General features: G+C 35.0%; 1 long non-coding RNA gene across 14 annotated transcripts; it reads right to left on the minus strand.

Moving 5' to 3' along the window:
* Positions 1-2,712: 2,712 nt before the first annotated feature.
* LOC127247233 (uncharacterized) lies at positions 2,713-12,650 on the minus strand. 14 transcript variants are annotated; one of them, XR_007837872.1, is made up of 23 exons: positions 12,457-12,650; positions 12,278-12,359; positions 12,095-12,183; positions 11,201-11,270; positions 10,877-11,068; positions 10,686-10,787; positions 10,397-10,593; positions 10,204-10,311; positions 9,546-10,109; positions 9,263-9,451; positions 9,069-9,176; positions 8,927-8,972; positions 8,347-8,449; positions 7,778-8,251; positions 7,625-7,695; positions 7,388-7,533; positions 6,688-7,304; positions 6,508-6,611; positions 6,004-6,374; positions 5,702-5,852; positions 5,091-5,615; positions 4,476-5,011; positions 3,390-3,843 (listed from the first exon to the last, which is right to left on the minus strand). It is a non-coding gene; the product is annotated as an uncharacterized LOC127247233 (long non-coding RNA). The 14 variants fall into 14 exon arrangements; XR_007837863.1 differs by having other exon boundaries at positions 9,546-9,643; positions 9,999-10,109; positions 11,201-12,183; XR_007837875.1 differs by having other exon boundaries at positions 11,201-12,183; positions 12,485-12,650.
* Between the last annotated feature and the right edge of the window lie 281 nt (positions 12,651-12,931).

Below are 12,931 nucleotides of genomic sequence, written 5' to 3' on the forward strand. Positions count from 1 at the left end.
TTTGTATTTTTGCTAGACTATGTGACCTAAAGGTTGGATATGTAATTTTTTGTATTTGTGGTTATTGTTGCATATTTATTTTTAAGTGTGTGTAAATCATTGCACATCTTTTGTGATTATACATGCCTTTATGTTGGGGTAGACTCACGCAATACTTTTATTTTTTGTTTTAATTATGTGTCTGATATTGTTTTAATTGTGATTTTTTTTTTTAGATTGCATATTTGTTTGAATTTTTATATTTGTGGTAGTTGTTGTGTATTTAATTTTTTTTGTTGTATGTTTTGAGGGCAATGTACTTTTAAAATATGTACACCTTTATATGATGTGCATGTCTTATCTATCTATCTTTATTATTGTGATTTTTTGTGGTTATTGCGTATTATTATAATTGTATATTTATTACTTGGAGTCCCTGAAGCATGTAATAGATTTGGTAAGGGCTAAGTGTAATCAAAATATTGTACATCTTTTATGATTGTGCATGTCTTATCCAATGAGGGTAGCTCTATCCGGAAGTTTGTATTTTTGTTTTAATTATGTGAGATTATTTGCAAGTAGACATGGTAAAGTAAATATTTGAATTTTATTTGAACTATGTGTTTGCTTTTGTTGGGGGCATTTATTTGTTTGGAATGTGTAGTTTTTTATATTTGTGGTGACGCGTATTTATTTTAATGTATATTAATTGGAGTGCCTGAAAGCTCGTATTGTATGTTTTGACGGCAAGTATACACTCAAAACATTGTATATCTTTATAATGTTCATGTCTTATCTATTGGGGTAGTTGTACCCGATGTATGTAATTTTGTTTAGTTACATGTTTGATTATCATTTGGGGTAGATACGGTAGAAGTAAAATTTTGTATTTTTTATTCAAATTATTATTGCTTTTTGTTGGAGGCTTGTGCCTTCAAGTTGCATATCTGTTGGAATATGTGCTTGTTTCATTTGTGGTTGTCGTGTATTTATTTTAATTGGGTGCATTAATTGGGTAATAAGATTTTTGTGTGCTTATTGTATGTTTTGATGACAAGTGTACTAATGATCCCAACAAAAAGAAAGAAAATTACGTACCAATTATTGTCGGATTTGGCCTCTAATCCTTTCCTCTACTCACGATGTCTTGTTCTGATTCAACTCAATAGAGAGAAAACACATCAGTTTGATCCTAACAAAATAAAAAAATTATAATACTATTGAGTACAGAAGTTACGTACCGATTCTTATCATGATTGGTCTGTATGCCTTGCCCCTTTAACATCACAAATGTTGTTCTTGATTCAACCTCAATAGAGAGAAAACACATCAATTTATCCCAGCAAAATGAAAAAATATAATACTATTTAGTCTCAACAAAATGAAAGAAGTTACGTACCAATTCTTATCATGATTGGTCTGTATGCCTTGCCCTTTTAACATCACAATTTTGTTTTCTTGATTCAACCTCAATAAAGAAAAACAAAATGAAAAATCTAGCACTATTGATTCCAACAAAAAGAAAGAAAATACGTACCAATTCTTGTCGGATTTGGCCTATAATCTTTCCTCTACCATATGTTGTTCTTGATTCAACCTCAATAAAGAAAAAACACATCAGTTTAATCCCAAAAAAATGAAAAAATTATAATATTATTGAGTCTCAAAAAATAAAAGAAAGTTACGTACCAATTCTTATCATGATTGGTCCGTATGCCTTGCCCATTAACTTCACAATGTTGTTCTTGATTCAACCTCAATAGAGAGAAAACAAATGAAAAATCTGGCACTATTGATCCCAAAAAAAGAAAGAAATTACGTACCAATTCTTGTCGGATTTGGCCTCTAATACTTCCCTCTACTCACGATGATGTTTTTGATTCAACCTCAATAGAGAAAACACATCAGTTTGATCCAACAAAATGAAAAATTATAATACTATTGAGTTTCAACAAAATAAAAGAAAGTTCTACCAATTCTTATCATGATTGTTCTTGATTTAACCTCACCAGAGTGAAAACACATCAATTTGATATCAGGCATCAATTTAATCTCAACAAATGAAAGAAAGTTACATACCAATTCTCATCGGGTTTGGTTTATTAGCCTTGCCCCTCACGATGTTGTTCTTGATTCAACCTCAATAGAGAGAAAACACATAATTGAGCCAAAGAAAATGAAAAGCTAATAATACGATTGAGCATCAATTTAATCTCGACAATTAAAGAAAGTTACATACCAATTCTCATGAGGTTTATCGTAAAAGTGTGAGCATCTTCAGCTGTAGGATTGCAGCTTTAGAGGATCGATCACAGAAGATAGTCACTGCTGAAAGATTCAAGAACCTCACTGCCATTATCATCATCGTCTTCCCTCGCCTTAAATGTATGTTCGAATCCACCTGCTACCACTTCTACAAGCAGAATTCGGTGTTGAAAAACCAGTGGTGTGAGTGTATGTTCACCAGTTTTACCGATGATCCAAACCCATTTTCTTTCATGTCTGTTTTTTCCGTTTCATTGGCAACACTATGGAGTTCTTCTCGGATTGTCTGGATCGCCACTTGATTTCCCAGTAGACACTGATGGTGTTCCTGAAAAGTTGCTCGTTCAGATGGCCATTGCATTTGTACTGATGACAACTCTTGCCCAGATGTGTGTTGTGCTAAATGATGGAGCAGTCAATGGTGATAACTTAGCAAAGATGCACTCTCAGCTAATCCAGATGCTTGAAGTGCTCATGGATAAGCCCTGAAGTAAGTATGGATAAGGCGGTGTTGATCAATAGAAAAAAACAAAAACCATGATCCATATATCTAGGCAAGAAGGTATAAGAAACTGGAGTAGCAGCAGCTATGCCCTTTCGATGCATCTCAATACTTGCACGCCCGTAATGGAACAAATATAATCTCAAAAAGAACATGTACAAATCTGACAAGACTAAGTCACGTATGAACATTATGCCTGTATTATCCAATGTTATAACTTGTATTTCCAGATTGGATCACAATATATATAATCGAGGTAGATAGCCAAGAGGTTATTCAGCCAAATATATGTATATATATATATCGAGGGTAAGGCTTGTCAGGAGTAATACTAGCTAAAGTGTGCACATATTTAGGCCAAGTTTCCTCTTGAAATCTAATAATAACATGAAGAAATTAGAGCCCATACCAATAAGCTCACTTGAGTTAATTCCGCCTGCCATCTATTTTGGTCACCACTGGCGGTTTGGCTCCCACTCGGATGAGCTTTGATAACTTTTCCAACCTACTAAAAAAATAAACAAATAAAATTATATTAGAAAGCTTATAGCTATGGGTCCCCGTCAATTTTACAATTGATTAATAAACCAAAAAAATAGCAGCACCAAGCTACACCAACCTGAAGTTCGGTCAATATGTGCAATAGCATCAACCTAAAAGCACTCGGCATGTAAGAGCACGAAGACAATCAAGAGCTGCAGGGGATGTCACCATTCGAGATTGGAGAAGCTGAAGAACCTTTATACCATGCCTTGAACGAACGCTTCTCTAGCTTTACGATATCCTTGTCCAAGCATGAAATCCTGCGATCTCCAACTAAACCAGAAGCAACTAATGAAGCAGATGCCTGTGATGATGAAGTGTTACCAACAGATGATGGCATAGGTGTCAGTTCCCCAGTTTGATCCCTTGATTCATTCTGATTTGGACCACCTCTGGGACATTCCTCTCTGAATTTCTGTCCCTGGAGTTTATAGCAGATTGATTCCAGCTTGGGTAGAAGAAGCTTGCTGACCTTGCATGAGACTTGGCTTATTGCTTATTCATGAAGGAGGGCACACAAGGTTTATTAACAAATTCAACGCTGGTTCAACAATCTACAATTTTGACAATGAAAATTTTCAAAGTTAATTGAGGCATGCAATTAAAATGAATACGCAAAAACACAAATTCCGAACAAATGCAACCAACAACACTTGCCCTAATATAAAATAAGCAACACGTGGGGTTAGAGCCGCAATATTTAGAGGTTAACTATGAAGGGAGTTGATAAGATTGGTTTCTGAAAATCTATGCAAATAATGAATTGACCTAGCTATTACAATAATTTTAGGTGATTTACTTTTATAATCTACAAGTGGATGCAGCAGCAAAATGTGAAGTCATATCACCCGAACTGCAAGATCCATTCAGACTTCTCCCAAAACTATAAAAATATATAAATATATGACTCTACTATTTTGACCACAAAATGTATGCATATGCTCATATAGTAAAACGAAAAGTTCAAAGCACATTCTCGTCATGCTTAACGAAAAAAATGTAAGCATCTACTCAAAGCTTAAGGCTTTCACACGGAGTGTGTTGAATGCTGAAGTGACATCCTCTAGAGGAAAAATAATCAAACTTAAGCATAAGCTAATATCAAAATTTTTTGTTCATATCAAGGAATTTATTACAAGTTTAAATTTAAAACTTTAAATCATAATATAATTAACATTACAAATACCTCATTCCCAGCAGAATGGTAGCCCCCACCATCATAGGCAGTAAATTGATAAAATCGATGAATTGGTCTTGCGATCCCACAAAACTCCATTCCAAAGCAGCATTGAGTCAATATGAATGATCACATCCATGATCATGTCCAGACGGGTTATTAGAAGTATCAGTCAGTGTCAGATCCAATTGACAAGACTGGATATCATCATACACAAGGATTTAACGCCGGGATGAATCTGATGGCAGTGATGCAAACATTGAATGCTTGGCTCAGGGCAGACATGAGGATAAATAGGTCGGACTGGTTAGCAAACTCTCAACAGATGGTGTGCATAACAAGTTCGAATCCATATGGTCTGAGTGTATGTTCACCAGTTTGGTCTATCCAACAAGAATCCACAAGTTGCTATTTCAGATGGCCATTCTATTTGTATTGATGACAACTCCTGCCCAGATGCGTGTTGTGCTAAAGATGATGGAGCATCCAAGGATGGCATTGGTGATAAACTAATCCAGATAATTGAAGGTGCTCATGGATAAGCCCTGAAGTTGGTGTTGATCAGAAGAAAATTAAACCAAAAACCATGATCCATATATCTAGGAAGGAATGATTATCAAATACCTAGAATGATAAGAAACTGGAGTAGCAGCAGCAATGGCTGCTCCTCTTTCAATGGTCTCAAAGTGGGAGTTGCCGCATCACTAGCTGCTAAAGTACTCGGCATGTAAGAGCACGAAGACAATCAAGAGCTGCAGGGGATGTCACCATTCGAGGTTGGAGAAGCTGAAGAAGCATGCTTTACACGAACAGCTTCTCTAGCTTGACGATATCCTTGTTCAAGCTGAGCACCAAGCCAAGCACGAAATCCTGCGATCTCCAACTAAACCAGAAGCAACTAATGAAGCAGATTCCTGTTATGATGAAGTGTTACCAACAGATGATGGCATAGGTGTCAGTTCCCCAGTTCGAACCCTTGATTCATTCTGATTTAGACCACGCTCTGGGAAATTCCTCTCTGAATTTGTCCCTGGAGTTTATAGCAGATTGATTTCCGTATTGCTGACCTTGCATGAGACTTGGCTTATTGCTTATTGATGAAGGATGGCACACAAGATTTATTAACAAATTCAATGCTGGTTCAACAATCTACAATTTTGACAATGAAAATTTTCAAAGTTAATTGAGGCACAAACAACTTTAAAATAAACCATACGGTTGATGTGCAACATTACCTCAGGTTCATCATAGCCATCACCATCGTTAGGTTGAATAGACTCCACAAGCAAGAGGAGATGTGCCCTGATTTATTGTCGCAGTTCCAGCCAACTTAACAATCTGATGGACAATATTTGGCGGAAGAGAACAAACACACTTCATTATCACCTGCAAAAGTACGGAGTGAATCAATAACCATCCTCAACAAGTGATACAAAGCAGCAAGAAAATAAAGAGTAAAAAACCAAATCATACCAAAATGTGTATAAAGAATTTAGTGCAAGTGGAAACAACAAAAGATATGGGCAGGACAAACTACCTGAATTGAACCAATAGTTCATAAGCAGGAAGAGAGACCCACATATGTATGGGCATTTCTAGGAGTCGCAGGGAGTCTGTCCATGCCACCGCAATCAACAAACAATGCAGAAAACTTTCTGTGAGCAGCCAATGCACATATTAGCTTCAAAGTTCATTCATAAGGAATTTAGTGTAGGGTGTTTCTTCGAGCTTAAGACTTCGCTGCAGTAGTGCAAGGCATACATTTACTCCTTCTCATGGAGTACAGAACCAAGAACTTCAACATACTCCCCAAGAAACACCAGACACTGGATACAGAATTTCTCTCTCAACTTCAGAAGGGAATGACCACCAGGAATAGAAAATTCAGCAAATTCATGGCTTTGAATTCTACAAGTATCAACATATCAAATGAAAATAAAGATATATAGCATAAATAACCATGTCTCAAACACAAAACGATTAAAACATATAGGAAAGTGTCATCAGTTAAAGACATCTCATGAAGCATAGGACCACCAACCTTGCAAGAGCAACTGCACTGGCAGCATCCATAACAGTGTGATGAAGATCTGGATGCAGCAACCACAATAGCTTCTTCGTCATTCGTCTTCTTGTATTCCTGCACTAAAGAAATACACAAATAAGTTCATGAGAAACAAGCATTCAACGAGAACCTAGAGAGGTTTGAGAACCTGCTCACCTCTAATCAGCTGTCTTAACGACCTCAGCAGCAGCAGCACCTGCAGCCTTAATGGCACAGGCAGGTGCATGGTCTGTTCTTGCTTCGGCTCAGCAGCTCCGACTGCTTTCATAACCAACTCAGTAATGTCTCAGAAACTCCTTCATTGGACCTACCTCTTGATCGCCATCGATACTCCTTCAAAGTCTTCTTCCCCATGAGATTTTCCACCAGGTTTTTCTTTTGACTGGCAGAGATCCCACTTCTCGTCACTATCTGCTTCAGCATCATATGCATCAACCTCAGGAGCTACACTATCAAGATGTTCCTCATCACCCCAGTACATATCCCCATATGTTTGCCTATTGCCACACCTCTCATCATCTCAATCAAGGTTGTCCATAGATGTGCGATCTTTTTCACGTTCACTCTCAGTGGGATGGGCTCTGATAGTCTCAGTATCCATGTGAAAACTCTCTGTCACTTGCTTTGACTTACCCCTGCCATCCTCTTTGGCCTTTAGAGCCATGCTAGACACACTTTTGTTGTCAAACAATACCTTAGAAGCTTTTGGTTTGTGTTAACCGTACTCGTAGATATCACATTATGTCAACACATCTTCCACTAACTGACCACCACTGAAAAAGCAACATCAAAAGGAAATTATGAGAGGAGAAAAAGAAAACAGAAGAAAATTGAAAATAAAAATATTGGAATATACTTCTCCAAGCATGCAGTCAGCAGGTCAATAGCATAAGTGCGCAACATTTCAGCATTGACCCTTCTCTCTTTGTAGTTCTTCTTTTTTCGTTTTTTTTTTCCTTGCGTAAGTCCTGCATGTCCAACCTCACCAGCTGTCTTTACAACCTATTTTTCAACTATTCAAATATCAGTCTCAGCTCCAAATCAACCTACTGAAAAGATGTAGAGATCATGAAACGAAACATGCCTATTTTACCTCCAAAATATTCTTGTTCTCTGAAATCAGTGTGATATAGGATGTTCCTGCTTAATGAGTTCTTTTTCTTCCTGCCATTGTGAAAAAACCATATATGATTATTGAACAAACTAACAACCAATGGGATTTAGTAGACCTAAACAAGTTACCTACTTTGTTTTCTTGTTCTCTTTCGCGACTTGTTTTCCATTTTGCCACCAGCAGGTTCAACATCTCCTTAAGGTCAACATCTGATTGGCTTTTTTTTCAATTTTTTTCTTCTCTTTCTTTTTTTTTTTCATTTTTCATTTTTTTTTCCTTAATCTTTTCATCTTTGTTTCCCTTTTTTTTCAAAAAATTTTCCACTTTTCCAGCTCTTTTCTTTTCTTTTTTTTTTCTTTTCTTTTTCTCAACCTTTTTTATTGATCTCTTTGCAAAATAATACAGTAAGAACAACAACAAAAAAAGCACAAACTTGCAAACTGTAACACAAAATAAGGCCAACGATAAACCATCTCCCGCCCAAACACTTACCTTTTTAGCTTTGGCATCCAAAAGAGGATGAATATCTCTTCTCAACTTCAACAAAGTAGCAAAACCATACTTTTGAAGCATATTCTTCATGTCCATCCCTCACATCTTCACAATCTGGTTTTAGACAATTAGAATATTAGTTTTATTTAAATCCAAATCAACCCACTTAAAAGATACATATATTAGAAAACCAAGCAAGCTAAATTTACCTCGACAATGTTCTTATTCTCTTCGATCAATATAGCTCGCCACTTGTTTGAGTAGAAGAAGGCTGAGATAGGACGTTTCGGCTTTAACGGGTATTTTTCCTTTCTATCAATGCAAAGGAACCATATATGATTATTAGTTTGATTCAACTCCAAATCAACCCGCTTAAAATAAGTAGAAATTAGAAAACTAAGCAAGCTAATTTACCTCCACAAAGTTCTTATTCTCTAAAATCAATGTAGCTCGACACTTGTTTTCTTTTACAAATTTCTTTTTTTTCTATTCTTTTGTTTTTTTCTCTTTCTGTTTCTTCAAATTTTTTGCTTTTTTCTTTTCTTTTTCTTTTTTCTGTTTCTTTTCATTTCTTTTTTTTAACTATTTTTTTTATTCAGAATTTTTTTTTTCTTTTTTTTTTTTTTCGTTTTTTTGGGTAGGCACCGCATGTCCATTGTGGTGCTGCATTATAAAGAAAACATTAATGAGGTGTAATTAAGCCAAGGATATACCATCCCTTGCCCAAAAAGCTTCGGCATCCAAAAGAGGATAAAATATCTTTTCTCAACTTCAAAAAAATAGCCATACCGTACTTTTAAGCACATTCTTCATGTCCTTTCTTCAACGGCACAATCTGGTTTTAGACAATTCAAATGTTAGTTTTATTTAACTCCAAATCAACCCACTTTAAAGATATAGATATTAGAAAACCAAGCAAGCAAGTTTTTACCTCAACAATGTTCTTATTCTCTTCAATCAATGTAGCTCACCGCTTGTTCGAGTAGATGGAGTCCTGACATAGGATGTTTTGGCTTTAATATGTCCTTTTCCATCCTATCTATGTAAAGGAACCATATATAATTAGTAAACAAACTAACAACCAATGAGATTTAGTAAAAACAAAACAAATTAATGTATACTTACTTTAGTTTTCTTGTTTTCTTTCACGATTTCACTAATTGTCTTCCATTTTGCCCCCAACAAGTTCGACATCTCTTTGAAGTGAGCATTTGGATTGGCTTTCTTTTCTGTTTATCTTTTCTTCTTTTTTACTTATTTTACTTTCCTTGGGTAAGTATTGCATGTCCACCCCTCACTGCCGGTCTTCAAAACCTGGTTTTAGACAATTCAAATGTTAGTTTGATTCAACTCCAAATCAACCCACTTAAAATAAGTAGAAATTAGAAAACCAAGCAAGCTAATTTACCTCCACAATGTTCTTATTCTCTAAAATCAATGTAGCTCGGCACTTGTTCGAGTAGATGAAGGCCAACATGGGATGTTTCGGCCGTAATGGGTCCTTCTCTGTAGAAGAACCATATATGATTGTATAACAAACTAACAACCAATAGGATTTAGTAAAAGTAAACAAATTCATGTATACCCACCTTTTTTTTCTTTTTTTCTTTCATAGCTTTCTTTTTTTTTTTTTTTTTTTTAACTTTTATGCTTTTTATCTTTCTTTTTCTTTTTTCTCTATTTTTTTTTCATTTATGCTTTTTTTAACCTTTTTTTTTCAGATTTTTTTTTTCTTTCTTTCTTTTTTCTTTTCGTTTTTCTGGGTAGGCACTGTATGTCCATTGTGGTGTTGCATTATAAAGAAAATATTAATGAGATGTAATTAAGCCAACGATAGACTACATCCTGCCCAAACACTTACCTTTTCAGCTTTGGCATCCAAAAGAGGATGAATATCTCTTCTCAACTTCAAAAGAATAGCCAGACCGTACTATTAAGCACATTCTTCATGTCCTTTCTTCACCGACACAATCTGATTTAGACAATCAAATGTTAGTGTTATCTAACTCAAACTCAACCCACTTTAAAGATATATATATTAGAAAACCAAGCAAACAAGTTTTTACCTCAATAATGTTCTTATTCTCTTCAATCAATGTAGTTCACCGTTTGTTCAAGTAGATAGAGACATGACATAGGATGTTTTGGCTTTAATATGTCCTTTTCCTTGCTATCTATGTAAAGGAACCATATATGATTATTAAACAAACTAACAACCAATAAGATTTAGTAAAACTAAACAAACTAATGTATACTTACTTAGTTTTCTTGTTTTCCTTCACGACTTCATTAATTGTCTTCCATTTTGCCCCAAAAAAGTTCGACATCTCTATGAAGTGAGCATTTGGATTGGCTTTCTCTTTTGTTTCATTTTTTTTTTTCTTTTGTTCTTTTATTTATTTTACTTTTTTTGGGTAAGTATTGCATGTCCAACCCTCACCGAAGGTCTTCAAAACCTGGTTTTAGACAATTAAAATGTTAGTTTGTCAACTCCAAATCAACCCACTTAAAAGAAGTAAAAATTAAAAAACAAACCAAGCCAGTTTACCTCCACAATGTTCTTATTTTCTACAATTAATGCAGCTTGGCACTCGTGTGAGTAGATGAAGGCCGACATAGGATGTTTTGACCTAATGAGTTCCTTTGCTTCCTGTTGATGTAAAAGAACAGTATGTTATTACTAAAAAAACTAACAACTAATAGAATTTAGTGAAACTAAGCAAATTTATATATACCCACTTTGTTTTCATGTTTTCTTTCACAGCCACCAACAGGTTCGACATCTGCACTGACTTTCTTTTTTTGCTTTTCTTTTTCTTTTTTCTCTTTTTTATTTTCTTCCTTTTTTTCAGTTCTTTTTTTTCTGATTTTTTTTTTCTCTCCGTCTTTTTGTTCATTTCTTTGAGTAGGCACTGCATTTCCATTGTGGTACTGCATTATAAAAGAAAACATTAAATGAGAACCATGCATACTTATAAACGGGTTATCTAAGTTGCAATGCATAAAAGACATGAAAAATATATATTCGTATAAAGTATTTCAATTAAAATATAGTTAACTTACCTTGACCAATGCACTCCAATCTTTCACCCGGCATCACAGCTAAATGGATAATAATAATGAGTGAACCAAGCTGAGCTCAACAAACCTCACCATGGGTTAGTGTATGCACTCAAGTTAAATCATAAAAATGGCAATCCCATAGGCTTGCATGTCAATCATATCTCCCTCACTTAAGGGACCTAATGACAAGTATCAGGGGGTCTTTAAACAGGTGTAATGGGGCTCGGGGTATAGGTAGAAAAAAGGATAATGAACGGCTAAAAAGTGTCGAAACAACAATGGAAAGAATTAAAGCATATCACTTGTAAGAATTGAAATCAACATTACATTGGTAACCGTAACTCCACTCATTTTTGTTTCTTTTGTTTTTTTTTTTTTTTTACTTTTTTGTGCTGCTTCTTTTTGTTTTCTTGTTTCAGCACTTTGTTTTTTGTTTTGCTTTTTTTTTTTTTTTGTTTTGTTTTGTTGGGGTTTAGCCCCTTTGTTTTATTTTCCTTTTTGTAAACATCAACAACACTATACTTTCCCTTTCTACACTTTATACAAGAAGAATATAAATGATAGCCATAAAACTTCCACTCTTCCTTCGACACAAGGATCAATATAAGGTATAAATCCAAAAAATGGTATATGGCTAAAGGATTAATGATTGATTGAAGAATGAAAAGGTTTTCAAAAGGCTCAACGGTGTTAACTAGTGGATAAAATTTTTGGGTAGGATAATTTAAGCCAAGTAGGTATACCTAATGCCCCCGTCATCTTACTTATATCAGGTCCTCATGTGTGTTCAACATGCATTTCGAGGCAAGTTCTAGAATGCCAATTTAGATCTAACATCACACATGAAAAAAATATATATATAAATATCGAATGCTCTAGGCTCAAAGTCCTCACATAGGAAGGAAATAAAATATTAAGCTCGGCAAGGTTCAAACAGCAATGGATGGCAAGTGAAATAACAATGCATCGACATAGTTGATATCCTGGAAGGGGGAAATATAAAGTCCATGAGCCCCAAAACAAGAAATTGCAAAAGCAGACCAATCTAATCCAAGATGAACAGAAAACCCAACTTACAGGGGTCCGGTGGGCAGAGCAGAGCAGAGCAGAACGAAGGCCGGGCAAAGCGTTGGTTTTTCTCCTTTCTCTCGATCTTCTTCTGCAATCAGAAAGGAAACTTGTAAAATCGAACCGATTCGATTAAAGAAAAATGAAAAAATCGAATCAAGAAGCAGATTGAATATAAAATGGAAAACCTAAAACGGATGATTAGGGACGACGGACTTTCTTATGGCCGCCGGCCGACGACCGGCGTAGACGACGGAAGACAGTCTCTTCCGTGATCGATTTCCTCTCTTCTTGTCTCTGGACTTTCTCTTCTCTCCATTTCCTTCCCCCTCTCTCTCTGTCTCTCTCTCTCTCTCTCTCGCGTTTCTTTCTAGTTTCTTCCTTACCGTTATGAAGTTCGGTTTAAGTATGGTAATAATTTTTCAAATTTTTATAACTAAAAAGTACTACACGATAAAAATTATATTATTATTTTTTATATACAAAAAATATTAAATCAAATTATTTTTCCACCTATAATTGACTATTTTAAAATATAATGAGATGTTTTATTTATTTAATATTTTATTGATAAAATAGATAATTAATTTTAGCATAAATTATTTTTATATTTGAAGTAATTATTTGTAGTCATATTAAAACTCTAAAAATATATATTCAAAT

Source organism: Andrographis paniculata, unplaced genomic scaffold, assembly GCF_009805555.1.
Source record: "Andrographis paniculata isolate CXL003 unplaced genomic scaffold, ASM980555v1 Contig114END, whole genome shotgun sequence".
Taxonomy (NCBI): domain Eukaryota; kingdom Viridiplantae; phylum Streptophyta; class Magnoliopsida; order Lamiales; family Acanthaceae; genus Andrographis; species Andrographis paniculata.